This window comes from Rattus norvegicus, chromosome 15 (assembly GCF_021556685.1).
Source record: "Rattus norvegicus strain SHRSP/BbbUtx chromosome 15, alternate assembly SHRSP_T2T, whole genome shotgun sequence".
In the NCBI taxonomy this organism is placed as follows: Eukaryota; Metazoa; Chordata; class Mammalia; order Rodentia; family Muridae; genus Rattus; species Rattus norvegicus.
This window is the reverse complement of record NC_141548.1, coordinates 105,200,732-105,214,345: the sequence shown is the minus strand read 5'-3', so window position 1 is coordinate 105,214,345 and position 13,614 is coordinate 105,200,732. Positions and strand designations below refer to the sequence as shown.

Genomic DNA, 13,614 nt, shown 5'->3' with positions numbered 1-13,614 from the left:
CTTGGAGTGACTTGATTTTGGCTAAGCACCGACAAAATAGTCGCCCCAGTTCTCAACAGGAAGGACAGAATTTTGCAAGTGCAAAAATAAAAAAGGAGTAAGTGCTATGTGGTCTATCCAGTGACAATCTGAAGGAGAATAAAATAATTAGGTTCCAATAATCTAAGAATGGCTTTACGACCTCTTCGCCATCTTTCCCCGGGCAGGCCCACAACTATCACTATGAAGGTCGAGCTGTGCAGTTTTAGTGGGTACAAGATTTACCCAGGACACGGGTGGTGCAACGCCAGGACCGACGGGAAGGTTTTCCAGTTTCTTAATGCCAAATGTGAGTCCCCATTCCTTTCCAAAAGGAATCCTCGGCAAATAAACTGGACTGTCTCTACAGAAGAAAACACAAGAAAAGACAGTCGGAAGAAATTCGAAAGAAAAGAACCTGCTTTCACAAGAAAAGAACCCGCCGTGCAGTTAAGTTCCAGGGAGTCTTCACGGGCGTGTCTCTGGGTGATATAATGGCCAAGAGGAATCAGAAACCAGAAGTTAGGAAAGCTCGGCAAGAGAAACTATCAGGGCTGTCAAGGAAGCAAGAAAGGCTAAGCAGGCATCAAAGAAGACAGCAATGGCTGCTGCCAACGCCCCCACAAAGGCAGCCCCTAAACAAAAGACTGTGAAGCCTGTAAAGGTCTCTGCTCCCAGAGTTGGTGGGAAATGCTAATTTGGTAGATCAGAGTTTAAAAATAAAGATCTGTCTTTAACTCTTTAAAAAAAAAAAAAAAAAAAAGGAGGAGCTGGGGATTTAGCTCAGTGGTAGAGCGCTTACCTAGGAAGCGCAAGGCCCTGGGTTCAGTCCCCAGCTCCGGAAAAAAAAAAGAAAAAAAAAAGGAAGTCTTATGAAACAAACATTTCAAACATACCCTCTCCTTATGTTATCTAGAAACTCAGACCCTAACTTCTCTAAAAGACCTGAGAGCGATGTTAAGTCTCGAAGTGCAAACACACACAGTGGGTGCAAACACACACAGTGTGGTTACTTAGGTGCTAGTTCTCATAGTCTGAGACCTTCTGCACTGTCACATGACTACAAGATATTCCCTAGCCGTGGAATTTGCTGTTTGATCTGGGATTCCACTTGAAGATATTCCAGAGGCTGGGCAGCTCTCTAAACACACTAAGCGTACATGTGAACAGCTCAAATGTCCAAGGGTTTCCATCAACAGTCACTTCAAAAGTCATAATAACTTACAGGTGTGAGCATGGAAATGCCCTCTGCTCTCCTCTGCCCTTCTTGAACTCTGACTCCTCTCTCTGGACCATTTTTTTAAACACTGAATTCTTAACGTGGCTTGGCACTTCTCCATTTTCTCTTTCTTGGCTTTGGGGCTTTTAAGAGGACATTCCAAACTCTTCTAGGAAACACAAAAGCAGATGCAAAAGCTTCAACATGTCAAATCTTTGGTTTCCTCAAATCCTTATGCTATTTATTAGTTTACTCAAAGTAGAGAAAACAATTTCCTAGAGAAGATACCTACTAGGGAATTAAAGAGACAGGTGGGTAGTAAAACCCTTGCCTGGTTCCAATCCTGGGAAATTTTTGATGGACCGTAACAACTGGTCTATCCCGACCACTGCTGAAGGCAGGCTCTCATGCCTTACTACCACATCCAGAAAGAGCGATGAACTGTGTGTAAAGGCAGCTTAATCCAACATTCACATTAAGATCTCTCAAGGTGGCATTGTGACCTTTTACTGCAGATAGTTATCCACTGTGTGGGTTTGAACTCTTGCATGCATGTACATGCGCATGGAGACCAGAAGCCAACTTCAGGTGTGGTCTTCAGGAAGTTCATTATCTGAAACAGGGTCTCTCCCTGAAACCCTAGGTCTGCCAATTAGGCTAGACTGGGTGGCCAACGAGCCTTAGGGATCTACCGGTCACTGTTCCCCCAGTACTGAGATTATAACTGTGCACCACTGCTTGGAGGTTAATCCCAGTACAAGGGAGACAGAGTCAGAGTCAGATGGATCGCTGAGTTTGAGTTGAGGCCAGCCTGATCTACAGAATGAGTACCAGGATAGCCCGGAAGAACACAGAGAAACCCTGTCTTGAAAAACCAAACAAACCACCACAACAAAAAACGTGTGCTACCCAACTAGGTTTTTGCACCAGAAATGAGGATTGAGTATAGGACCTCATATTTCCGTATCAAGAGCTTTACTGGCTAAATGAAAAATGGAAGTCTTCATTCTGAATAGTCACAAAAGGATTTTATTTTAAGAAAAAAATAATAGACACTGCTACTGTGACATTTAATTAGTGGTGAGTTTATGATACCGTTTAATGCATTTTCATGTATCTTTGAAAGTTCCAAGCAATTAAGTCACAGATTCCCATCAACACTAAAGACTTCTGCCTTCTCTACATTTCATAGTAAATTGAGCTATCAAATTTTTACCAGTCTTGGGCTGGAGGGATGGCTCAGCGGTTAAGAGCACTGACTGCTCTTCCAGAGGTTCTGAGTTCAATTCCCAGCAACCACATGGTAGTTCACAACTATCTGTAATGGGATCTGATGCCCTCTTCTGGTGTTTCTGATGACAGCTACAGTGTACTCATATACATAGAATAAGTAACTCTTTTCTTTTTAATTTTTTTACCAGTCTAATGGGTAAGAAATGGTGTTTCTTGTGGCTGGAGAACCAGCTCAGTGGCTAACAGGATTCGCTCTTCTGTCAAAACACCCAAGTTCAGTTCCTAGCACTCTTGGCTCACAACCACCTATAACTCCAGTTCCAGAGGTCCCAGTGATCTCTGGCCTCCACAGGCACCAGGCACACACATAGTTTACACAAATACCTGTAGGAAAAAAATACATGTAAAATAAAGGTGAGTAAAAGTATAAGAAGAAAAAGAAGTCGGGCTAATGAGAGGGCTCAGTGCTTGCTATCAAGCCTTATGACCTGACTCCAGTTCCCAGAGCCCATATGGTAGAATGAGAGAATGAATGCCTCAGGCTGCCCTTTAAGCTCAGCATTTTGGATCCAGGGGTAGGAGGATCTCTGTGATACAAGGCCAGCCTGGTCCACATAGCAAGTTACAGGGCAAACTGGGACTACTTGGTAAGACCCTATCTCAAAACAAACAAACTACTGAAAGGCTAATTAGAAGTTAGACTATATGACAGTTTCCGTGATGAGGTGGGACTTTTCAGGGTGTAACTATTTTGAAGTCACTCCATGTTCCTGTAATCAGTCTCTCACCCATGCTCCATAAGAAAGTCCAATAAACTCATTAGTCTCACCATGTTGGCCTTAAGCCTTTCAGACCAGGGTTCTTGAATAAGCAAGTTATGGCTAAAAGAGAGACAATAACAGTACATACTAGAACCTGTCAGACTCAAAAAAAAACAGCTCAATGGCAAGTACATACATGACCCTTTCATTAAACCTGTCAGAGGTGGGAAGATGCCTGGCAGCCCCAAGGAGACAACGCAGGATAAGGGAACAGGATGGGTCGAGGGAAATGACTGTGAGTTATAGAATGATAGCTGAAATTGTACCTCCACATGGCTATACCCAATGCCACTCTTTTAAGGGAACAATGGACAGTTATGGAGGTTGTACACCTTTAATCCTAGCACTCAAGAGGCAAAAGCAGGCATATATCTATGAGCTTGAGGCCAGGCTGGTCTACATATTGAATAGCAGGCCACCCAAGGCTACACAGTAAGACCCTATCTAAAATATCCAAACGTAAACATGAAAAATAAATAAATAAAGGAAGGAAGGAAGGAAGGAAGGAAGAAGGTAGGAGGGAGGGACAGAATCTTTCAGGCTGTATATGATCTTGCTGACATTATTCTTTAGAGTCCCCTTTGTTGTTTATACCTTAGATCAGTTGGTACTTGCTTGGAATGGACAGCAATGGATCTACACAGGCTGTAAGAAAGGTTTTGCTCAACTGGTGTTTTCATGCTTCCCTCTGACGTTCCTTGCAGATTTGGAGAACAGTTAAAGACAAGGAAATATATTTCAGTAAGAAGTTGTTTGCTTGCTTGGTTTTTGTTGTTGTTGTTTAAGACGTCCTAGATAGGTTGGGGCGGGGCACTCCCAGAAGCCCCAAGGATAATCCTGAGGCTAGCAGTGGGTAACTTTCCTATGAGTCATTGGCCAGTGAGGTCCCTGAACCCCAAACCCCCACCAGCAAAGGGTTATTGACACTTCTGTTTGTCATATACAAAAACTAACAAGAGCAAATCCCTGCCAGACATGGTGGTGCACAACTTTAATCCGCACACTGGGGAGACAGATAGAAATATATCTCTGTGAGTTTGAGGCCAGCCTGGTCTACATAGCAAGTTCCAGGTCAGCAAGGCTACTCTGTAAGACCATGTCTCAAAAAGACAAAACAGCAACACAACAGTAAAATAATAAATAAATAAAGACACGGGATGTCTTGGAAGAAACAAAGCTGTGATGGAGCTGAAAGAGCTCCCTCCTGGATGGTTAGCTTCTGTAAGTGCAAACTGTCAGGACAGAATTGTCCCTATAGACCTACTCACCTGTGAACACCCTTTGTGCTACACTGTACAAGTCAAGGGGAGATGTGCTGGCTAGTGCAAGAGTGGTATACACTGTTTTGGGTGCAACCTTTTAATGTGTTTCCATGGAAGCGAAGACTAAGACCTGTGGTTGGGTCAGAGACCCCACTGGGGACGCAATTGGTGCGGTTTTGTGAAAGGATGTGATGCACCTCTTAAACATCTGTATTTACACCTTTAGAGTACCATTATCATTGGCCTTGCTTGTGGGAAAGGCAGTTACAGAGGATGACAGTTTGTCAATGGACACATCCATAACTGATCAAATGGCTGAAGGCAAGTGACAGTTGAGGCAGCATGACTGTCAAATAATGATCATGAACCCTTTTCCTCTTGCAAGGCTCAGGGCACATTGTGAAGTAAGTAGGCAGACAGAATGTAAGAGTTAAAGGGAGTAGAGTGCTGTACAGCAGTCCTCCCCCTCCCCCCCAGCATAACCGGATTCTATCTTGAACTTTGCACTGGAACCTGATGCAGCTAGAGAAGAACAATACAGTTGTGGTCAGATCTTCAGCATAGACAATAGAACTATTAAAACCCCCTAGTAGATGGAAGGAAGGAAAGTCAGGAGACCCTCACCTGAGATTCTAGCTATTGTTCCCCTGCCCCACATGCTTGTGATCTAGGGAGCCGCTAGAGTTTGTAAGAAGTGGAAAAGTAGGGAAACTACAGCAATGGCTCATCGGTTAAGAGCACTTCCAGAGGACCTGGGTTCAATTCCCAACACCTGCATGGCAGCTTGCAACTGTCTGCAGCTCCAGTTCCAGAGGATCCAACACCCTCACACAGACATACATTCAGAGAAAACACCAATGTACATAAAATAAAATTTAAACCCTGAGTCCTATAGCCCTTCATAGTGGTGGTAGGGATCTCGGCGCAGCTCCGTGTGCCCAACCCCCCACACCCCACACCCCACAACCTACCACAAACTCTTCACCCGGATGCTGCACAGGTGCTGAGCCCACCCAGGTCTGGACAGTGGTGAAGTATTTCCTGGGCCAGAGCATGCTCCAAAGTTCCTGAGACCAAGTGTTCTCTGTCTTCTGGCAACGGTACCCCAGGAGGTGACCCCTGATGAGAAGCTTCTGTCCCGGGGACTCCTGACCAAGACCAACCGGATGCCACGTTGAGCAGAGCGAGACTGTTTCCTGCCAACGTTGTTCACTCAGTGTACACCCTGGAGGACTCTGTTGTGGACCCACAGAATCAGACCATGACCACCTTCACCTGGAAAATCAACCGCACCCAGCTGATGGTGGTGGAGAAATGATGTGTTTACTGTGAGAACTCTGACAGTAACGGCTGGACGGTAATCGGTCAGGAAGCCTGAGTCTCCTCTAGCTTATTTGGCATCTCCAGAGCTGTCCAGGAATTTGGTCTTGCCAGGTTCAAAAAGCAATTCGACCAAGACAATGAAAAGCTTTGATTATATCCTGGCCAAGCTACAAGGGGAGGCCTCTTCCAAAATACTTGTTGAGACAGCCAAAGAGGTCAAAGAGAAAGCAAAGGATGCTGCACTGGAAGCTACAGAGAAGGCCAAAGACCTGGCCAACAAGCCCACCACAGAGCAGCAGCAGCAGCAGCAGCAGCAGCAGCAGCAGCAGCAGCAGCAGCAGCAGCAGCAACTCCTATCGCTTACTTCCTCTCCCTTCTACCCAGTGTTACTTGATTATTTTTTTTTTCTTTTTTTCGGAGCTGGGGACCGAACCCAGGGCCTTGCGCTTCCTAGGTAAGCGCTCTACCACTGAGCTAAATCCCCAGCCCCGTGTTACTTGATTATTAAAGATCAACCTGCAGCCCTCTCTGCTCTCTGGGGTGGTGGGTCAAGGTGCTGTCCTGGTCAGCATCTGCACCACACTGAGCTCTATCTACCTACTGGCCAGATGGGTACAGTGACTTGCCCAAGGTCACAGCAGTGCACAGGTGATAGATTGTATTCTCTGCTGTGTCCCCAGTACCCTGACAAGTATTTAGCACACAACGAACACTTGATAAACACATGATATGTCCTCCCCCAAAATAAATCCTAATTTAAAAAAAAAATTGTATGAAAAGAAAAATAAAAGTGTAATTAAAAGTAGACCTACTTGGGGCTGGGGATTTAGCTCAGTGGTAGAGCGCTTACCTAGGAAGCGCAAGGCCCTGGGTTCGGTCCCCAGCTCCGAAAAAAAAAAAAAAAAAAAAAGTAGACCTACTTGATAAAGTTTTGATGAGGTTACCATCTGTCTTAGTTAATGTTCTATTGTTGTGGAGAGACACCGTGACCAAAGCAACTCTTACAAAAGAAAGCATTTAATTGGGGGCCGGCTTATCGGTTCAGGAGGTTTAGTCTGCTATCACCGTGATAGGAAAGAGACAGACACAGGGCTGGAGTAGCAGATGAGTGTTTTATATCATCATCTTTAGGCAGCAGACAGAGAGAGAGACAGAGACAGATAAAGACACAGATACAGACAGACACAGAGACAAAGACAATTGGAGACAGAGACAGGCAAAGGCAGACAGAGATAGAAGGCCTGGCAGGGCTTTTGAAACCTCAAAGCCCCCACCTAGAGACACACCTCCTCCATTAAGACCATACCTAACATGGCCACACTTCCCAATCCTTCCCATATACTTCAACAACTGGGGACTAAACATGGAAGCATATGAGTCTATGGGGCCACTGTCATTCAAACACCACACCGCCATCCATGATGGGGCGGGACTTTAGAGTGAGTGATACATCTGTCATCTGTGTGTCTGCAAGTGACCACTCGTGAGGGCTCTCTAAGCAAAGCCTAACAAATCCACTGTCCTCACTGAGCTAGACTTCAGTGAATTTACACTTTAGTCTGTTGTGGGGACCCATCAAGGGTAAACGGGTACTTCACAGGAAGTGCTATACTCCAGCTTAAGTGGCCATTTTCTTGTCCCCATACCCCATCTCAACGTAGAAACATTGGGATTACAGATGTGCCCACCTATACAGTCTAAGCTGTTTCAGTAATTGGGAGTCCATAGATGCCTGAGCAGATCTGTGGATAAGAAGACTATCACCGAGCTGTATTTACCTGGGATACTCAAAAGCCTCTACAGAATATCTTAAGCAAAGAGAAGATCCAGTAGTTAATCTAGAAACAAAGAGCCTGGTGCTGATGGCAGAGTAGCTAAAATGCATCTGAGATCCGGGTTCCAGAAATTCTCTCTAGTGCAAAGTACTTTGACTTCAGTGTTCCAAGAAGAATTCACACTTTAATTTTTTTTTTTCAAGAAAAAAATCTACATCAAAGTATAGTGCCCACCATTTTGGAATCTTCTGGCAGAATATGTAACAGGAAAGCACCAAGGAACTCTGTAAATCCTTGGCATCTTCACGAATACCAGCACCGCGGTAACCAGCTTTATTAAGGGGAAGTAGCCGCACACTAGAGATGTCAGACAGTGAGGACAACATCCTTGACACTATCAGTGGTACACACAGATAGGTAACAATAGGGCACCATAAAACCTACAGAAGGAAGTAAATAGTTAAAGAGAAGCAGGGCTTGGTAGCATATCCCTGTAACTCTTTAACACTTGTAAGGTAGAGGCAAACAGGACAATCTACCTATCAAATTCCAGGCCAGTCTTGGCTAGGTGAGACCTTATCTCAAAATTAAAAGTAAACGCTGAAAATAAGATCTAAAATGTATGGTACCACTATACTAAATCTGGCATTAGCTATTGAAAATACCAGATATCTATTTTATGCCCTAGAGATGTTTTGAGATTTATCAGGGCACGCCATGCTAAAAACAGAGCAAGAACAGTGGTAACAAACACGGAACAAGGGTGGGGACTAATGTAACAACATAGTCAAGGTATGAGAGTGAGATAGTAAAGCTTTAAACTGACTGTTGGAAAAATGACTGCTTAGAAAAGTGAGTTGTTCCTCAAATTGGTAGCCACGTTTCGCTAATGTATGACACTGAAGGTAATTGTACTCATTTTATGAAGTTTTAAATCAACACTTTGACTCTATGGAAGTACAGTTAGTTTTAATAACTAAAAATGTCTGCATTTCCCCTTGGTGTAAACACTTTAAAAACAGATAGAATGCCCACAGAAATCTTTCCCAGAATGATCACCAATGTGAAAAAATGTCACACCAAAACTACAACTGAGGAAGGCCAGTTTCCTTTCTCTAAGAGAGGAGAGATAACAGCACTAAAGTTTAAATCTACCTTCTACACAATATGTCCTTTCGGTTTAAGATAATGCTTTGTCCTTATCTCCAGTTTTTAAAATGCCAGGAAAACCTTTCTCTCTCTCTCTCTCTCTCTCTCTCTCTCTCTCTCTCTCTCTCTCTCTCTCTCTCTCTCTTTTTAAGCGTTTCTAGGAAAGAAAATGAATACAGAAATTTAAGTGATTTGGTAATCCAGATCCAAAATGAAAGCCAGCTCACTCTTTACCTTTCCTACTGTCTTTCTGCCAGAAGCAGCATCCTGAAAAGGAGGAGAGAAGGTCAAAGCAGTGTCACAGGCAACAAGTATTTGAAGGAAAGAGGACATAAAGGAAAAGGTTAAAAGAAGAAGCACAATTCCAAATTACTGAGTATAGACCCTATATTAATATATATTGTGCAGACACTTGATCTTCCTTTATGGGCTGGATAAAGGCTCCTCTGAGGCATATCTAATTAAGGATGACTACAAGGAGCCAAAGGAAAGGAAAGAACTCTGTAAGGTACCAGGATGTCAGAGCAGTCTCTTTCTGGGATCCCACAGTTAAAACACAGTCACAGTTAAATGAAGGCATGACAAACACTTCAGGTTATCAGTTAAATTTTCTCTCACTCACTCCTCCTCCTCCTTCTCCTCTTTATGAATTCATATTATTTTTAAAACACTTGACACATGTTTAAACACTCCTCTGTTTCAGGAAACAGTGCATGTTCAGCTAAGGAAGGGAAGCATGTAATGAAGAACTTAACAAGGGCTGATATTTTTTTTTACAACATTCTTTAAAAACTGAAAAACCTCTTTAAACACCGGGAACAGCTTAAATAATTCATTCTGGGCCTGAGGGTTCCGTGTGGACAGTCCCTATCTCTGGTCTGCTTCTGGCAGTGTTCTCCTGGGTTTCAACCGTGACAGTGGGCCCAATAAGCCCACGCAAAGACTCCAAAGCACCTATGCCTTTGCTTCTGGTCTTCAAGGTGCACCTCAGAGGTCTGTATGTGTCTTGTACCACATGGAGCTCTGTGCCAAAAACACAGACACGGTGGCCTCACTGGAGCGATGAAGTGCAAGCTTTTAGGCCTGAAGTGAGTCCGACCATCCCTCCACAAGCCTCCCCAGGCCTGAGGGCGTCCCTTCCAGGCGGCGACTGTAGAAAGCAAATCAAGCCTGCCCAGCCTGGGGCCTCGTGTAGGGCGCCCCAGCTTTGGCCATTGTTTTGTGGTGGGGAGCTGATGAGAGTTACTTGCTCTCCGGTCCCTGGGGTCCGGCAGCTGCGAAGCGCGCAGTAGTGCGAGAAAGGAGCGCGGAGCTCTCCGTGCGGAGCGGGAAGGCCGGGCGGCACCCCGCAGGCCGCAGGGAGCCACGCACCTGCCCCGCCCACCTCCAGCCGGGCGCCGGCCTCCTGGAGCCCCGGCGCTCGCTGCGCTGCGCGGCTCAGGTGCGCGGGACCCAGAACCTTTCGGTCCTCGAATGCCCTCTGTCAAGGGACCGTTTAGAAGCCCTCGAGCGAGCCGGGCTCTCCGCGGCAGCATCTAAGGTTCCCCAGAAGGAAGTGTGGTGGAGGATTCCGTCCTGCTTCACTTCCAGAATTGAAAGCCCGAAAGCCGTCGGTTCTGCACAGAGGAGCAGTCGGGCGCGAGCTACCAGTCTCTGATGAAAATAATTGTTCTCGCACGCACTGTCCTGTGCCCAGTGGCGCACGTGCGCGCACGCGAACACACACACACACACACACACACACACACACACACACACACACACACACACACACACACCCCTCTCTAGCTGCCCAACTTTAGTATTCTGATCATGCAGTTTTCAACAACTTGCTTGACACAATAACAAAGACATTTAAATGCCAGGACGCAGACTTCACTTTTTAACCTGCTGAGAGGAGCTACTTTCAAAGCTTCCCCACAGCGAATAAACTGACAAAAAATATGGGGTGCACTTATAAATTAAACACCTTACCCTCAAAGCAACGTTTGTTAATCAGGTTTCTAAAGCAATAGCCGTGTCTGTCTTTCTATTCACCCAAATAATGCCCCAAGAAGGAACCCCCTCACACAGGAGAGCGCTGGGGAAAAATGAATTATACCCATAGCTAGTAAAACTCATCTTAAATCAATAGAACACCACTTGAACTTGAGTTTCCATTGTTTCACTGGACCATCAATGTTTTTAATTAAACAGAGCTACCCTTTCTGCTAAAACATTACATAAAAGGGTTAGGTTTCTACTTTTGTTGAGGCAGCTGGCGTTTGTTGGCTGTTGTGTTTGAGCAACAGACTGTTCAATAGAAGCGAGAAATAGCTCAACGCGCTCTTAATAGACCTGTTTCGACAATGTACCTTGAAAAGGAATACATTGTGTTATTGTGTTAGTTTGCTACAAACCTATTAGAAGAAAAATAGCGTCCATCAGGTCTAACAAAACGCATTTGTATTATACGCACTTATCTGCTTCAAATACACTTCTTGGCACAATGTCTAGGATTCAACTAGATCATCAAGAGCTGAACAGAACACATACCAGTTAGGTAATGATACACAGGCTAAAAATAATAATAAAGAAAGGCTTACTCTGGCGGTAATCGCGACCTTTTATTTTTGACGAAGATACAAGCAGCCCTACTTTACTTGAAAATACATTACAAACTTGTAGGTTTCCCCGACCAAAAAAAAAAAAATTAAAGATTTGTGTTGTGTGATTATTGATCCAGATCCCACAGCTGGAACAAATATAATCCACTTTCTATAACAATTTGTTTCGGAGAAGGATTCAGGGCAGAAATACAGTATTTTAAAAGCAGAATTAAACAGCGCAAAGGTCCGGGTTCTTTAGGGAAATGTGTGAAACAAACAAATCGAAAGCAAGGGTTCCAGCCAAGAGGTTGGGGAGTAGCGCTGTCTAGCAGCAGGAAAGGAAGCGCTTCTTGGGAAATGCTCTCTTAAAAATGAATTTAAGACATGTTTTTTATGGCATTTTTTTATGGCATTTTGAACAGAGAATGAAACTTGAAGCACAGAAATAGGTGGCATTCCAGCGACGTGCCCACTGCTTCCTGTACTTTAAACTTTAAGAGGGAAAATAGAGGCAAACTATGAGGCTAATTTCCACTCTGAAATTGCTTCGTAGAAAAGATAGCTAAAGTGGTATCCGCCCTCCAGGCATCCGCAGAAAGCCACGTGGTTCCTAACCTGCATGTTTGGTTTTCAGCTGCAAGATTTTTGAGAACACAAGAGAATGGTAGGTTGCTTGCTAGTTAGCTCAACAGAGAGAGAGAGAGAGAGAGAGAGAGAGAGAGAGAGAGAGAGAGAGAGAGAGAGAGAGAGAGAGAGAGGAGAGCTGACATAAGTTACAATAGCATCCTATGTAAAATCTACATAAAAAAACTAGATGAGGTGATATTTTGTCCAAATACTTCATTTGTTACATTTCTGAATTAGTAAGTTATTGCATGAGATTTTAGAAAAATGTTATCCTGTAACTTTAGACAATGGTCTTGCTACTTTTACAAAATAGATGTGTTAGATTCTTCCAAAAAGTAATTTGAAATCAAGTGGCTGATGTAACTGCTCTCTTCATTTGAAACATTTTCTTTAAAAATGTGTGTGTGTGTGTGTGTGTGTGTGTGTGTGTGTGTGTGTGTGTGTGTGTTTTGGATAATAGTTTAGATATAAGTGGTACTTTAAGACTTTTCACTGACACCTCCATCCTACTGTGTCCAAATCTAATTTTTAAAGCTATTTTATTTGGATTTCAAAAATAAAAATGAAATCCTCAACCCCAAATTGCATATTATAAAATTAGTTTCTCAAATGTATGTTTGACAGAAGAGTAGACATTGTCAGTTTAAGATTTTTCAAATTTTACATATATACAAATATACCAAATATAAAAGGACTTTTTTTAAGTCTGTGATTTACAACTTTAAAAAATATTTTGGGGAGGGGCTGGAGGTAAGTTTTTGAGGGGATGCATATTCGATGTATTTTAATTTGAACAGATTTTTCAAATTAGCAAATATTCACTAAACAGGGCCTTTAAAAAAAAAAAAGCCCAGCAAAGGAAGAAAAGGCAAGAACCTTGTCTTGAAGGTAAACTGTAATCAGACTCTTTGTCTTGTGCATAATCTTGAAAATCTTCAACTCTCCGCCCTTACAAAGGATCTTCAGTAGGATATGAAGACTAGGTATTTCTATTTATTTCTCTACAGTTAAAAATATGCATTATAATTTGTCCCTACTTAAAGAATAAAAGATCAGATTTCTGTTAACCTTCTCATTTTTCTCTAGAGGTTAGTTTTTTTAATTGTTATTTTCTTATTACTGACATCTAAAAAAAGTTTTAACCAATAAAATATTGAAAAGAATGTACTGTCATTTACCCTAATCAGCACCTAATTTGAAAGATTTTTGGACAATGTGTTTTCAAAGTGTTTACATATTCTTGCTTTGCCTCCAGTGAGTAAATGAATTATCATTTCCAATTTCTTTTGGCTTCGTGAGCCTTTTAGCTCAGAGGTGAGGGAAGTAAGTGGGATCAATATATTTTAACCACTTCTGCCACACAAGATTATTTCAATGCCATTCTCTGCTGTTGTGTCTCAAAAAAACAGTGGCCAAGCCCACTACCGGCTGCCCAGACATTCAGCCAGATCCACCCCTGGGCACAGTCTTCAGAGGGAAAAGATTCAGCTTCCAAACTTGATTAAAAACAGCCTAACAATTCCTGCCTTGAAAGACATGTGTGGTTGAAGAGCCCAGTAAATTGCTGCAGAGAGGAGGTAGCTGGGGTCTAAGTGTGCT

The 13,614-nt window shown here is 43.4% G+C and overlaps 2 pseudogenes; both read left to right on the top strand.

Moving 5' to 3' along the window:
- Nucleotides 1–207: 207 nt before the first annotated feature.
- On the top strand, nucleotides 208–715 carry Rpl24-ps6 (ribosomal protein L24, pseudogene 6; annotated as a pseudogene).
- A 1,947-nt stretch (nucleotides 716–2,662) lies between these two features.
- LOC680926 (similar to Preli) lies at nucleotides 2,663–10,457 on the top strand (annotated as a pseudogene).
- Nucleotides 10,458–13,614: the final 3,157 nt, after the last annotated feature.